Below are 2,396 nucleotides of genomic sequence, written 5' to 3'. Positions count from 1 at the left end.
CCCCCGCCGTTTCCCACACAGCGCTGCGGAGCCCCCAGCCAACCCCGCCTCCTCGCCAGAGCCATTGGCCGCCCGCCGCCCGCTTTACCGCGACCATTAGCCCGAACGCACTTCCGTCACGGATGCCCCGCCCCCTCCGTTACCCATACAGCGCAGCGAAATCTCCGGCCGCCCGCCTTCTCCCGTCGCCACTGGCCGCCCGTCCCCTGCTTTCCCGGAACTAGTGGTCCGCTTGTACGTCCGTCAAGATCAATACCGCCCTCGCCGCTTCCTGCTGAGCATCTCAGAGAAAGCTGCCACTCCGCCCACTATCCGGCAGTACTGCTGCTCTCGCCCGCCCGCTGGCTGTCACCATTGGTCGCTGCCGCCTGTCCTCCCAGTTCCATTGGCCTGATCGCACGTCCGTCACGGCCCCACTAGGCCGTCCCACTGCCCCCTGCGTTCCGCCCCATTCCTTCTCACGCTCACCAATGAGTAGTTTGGAACTCGGAGTTTGTTTGCATACGCGCCCTTCCCGTCCGCTGCGGGGAGCACGAGGGTGGTGGTCCACGGGGTGGGGCGACGCGGAAAGGGCCGGGAAAACTAAACTCCTAGCAAGCTGTGGCCGACTGTTTTCTCAGAATCGCAGAGGAGGGGGCGTGTCCTGGGGGTGTGATTGAGCGGGAGCGGCCAATCTTTACTCGAGGAGCTCGGGGGCGGGACTTCCGTTCTCAGAGAGCTGGGGGCTGGGGCGACAGCGAGGTGAGAGAGAGAGACTGTTGGTTCCCGAGGACGGCGGCGGGACTGGGGGACTGTGAAGCCGGGCGAAGGACAGCGCACACGGGCGTGGTCGACGAGGCCGTGAGGGCCCTCCCGCCCACAGTCCGCCCGGACTATCGAAGCTCCTACCCTCCCCGGCGCTCGGCTGCAGAGACTCGGGGGGAAAGCGGGCACGAGTCCCCGGGCAAGGGGCCCCTCGGGTCACAGGCTGTGAAGAACTCCGAGGGCCGCACGTGGGTTTTAGTCTCTCCAGGGCATCGTAAGCACGGGCTCCGTCCCCAGGTCCTGGGGCCTGCGGCTGTGTGCAGAGACCCAGGAGGGCCTAGGACTGGGGTGGGGGCCGCCAAGCCTTGATGCCGTGTTTACAGGGTGAGTGGGTTATCTTCTTCAGTGGGCAAAAAAGTACCACTGATGACGCGCTGCGCAGTTTCAGCCTGTGAATTGTAAATTCAAGCAAAAGTAACACTTTTCCGAGCACCGGGGACCACGTCTCTATGGGCCAGTGTTGGGGGGCCCGTTTGTGGACAGGCAGGCAGTGGCACGTCTCCCCTTGCCTGCAGACGTCCTCAGATGGGCTCAGTGACCAGTGCAAAGAATCCCTCCGCTGCAACATGTGACTGTCGGTGAGACTGGAGACGTGGGGTTGGAAACGGTGTGCAAGCCCCCCCGGGGGCAGCAGCATGTGCTTGGGCTGCAGGGCGTCGAGTGACTCTTCATTGAATCATTGATGATGTGTGACTAAAAATAAGTAACTCAAGAAATTAAACATAACTACCCTACAATTCACAATTCACTCCAAGGGGTCTCTACCCAAGAGAGCCGAAAGTAAATGTCCAAACAGAAGCGGATGGCGTGTAGGGCAGGTGTGGCAGGTGGCCTGGGCACCACCACACAGGCTGCCTGTTCCGGTCACTGGCTGGGAGGTCATTCAGGTTGAAACTGGTGGCCATGGGTGCTGTTTTCCAGAGGCCCCATTTCTGCACAGTTACTTTTCCATGAGCGTGGTACAGTGCATTACCTGGTCTGGCTCTTGTAGCTGTGGTCTTTGTCACTCCCACCAGATGACTGGTTGGGACTATGCAAACGTGAGGTGTTTGTGGTCTGCCGAGGGGACTGGATAGCTGGTTAACAATGGCAATAAGGTACATGGCGCCCTGACGTGTATGGAACCCTAATGTGGGGATTGGTCGGTTCTGCCATTCCACTAGGCTTAAAATGACACCTTCCCAGAGGTGGAAAAGGGGGACCTCACTACCACCACCAAGGAGCAGCTGGGAGTTGAGTGCGTCCTTGACCCCGAGATCCCTGTGCTAGATTTCCTTGGCAGAGGGACAGCAGGGAGACAGCTGCAGAACGAGACAGAGTGGAGGGCTTGCTAGGCCACAGAGTGAGAAAGCCGAGTGCCTTTGGGCCGGAGGCTTGCTGGCAGGGTGGGGTGCACCTGCTGGCAGAGCTAGAAGAGTTTTGTGATACTTGCCTGAGCAGGGCAGAGCCAGGGGCCAGAGAGGTGTGCTTGAAGGACATGCCTGAGGGGAGACTGTCCTGATCTGAGAACCATATCCTGTTCCTTCCCTAAGAAACCCCGTGATCCTGAGTATCGTCTGTGAGGTCTTTGTGGCCACTGCAACACATCATCG

The sequence above is a fragment of the Orycteropus afer genome, unplaced genomic scaffold (assembly GCF_000298275.1).
Source record: "Orycteropus afer afer isolate SDZICR_OR568_19922 unplaced genomic scaffold, OryAfe1.0 scaffold00751, whole genome shotgun sequence".
Taxonomy (NCBI): Eukaryota; Metazoa; Chordata; class Mammalia; order Tubulidentata; family Orycteropodidae; genus Orycteropus; species Orycteropus afer.
This window is presented reverse-complemented; position numbering follows the sequence as displayed.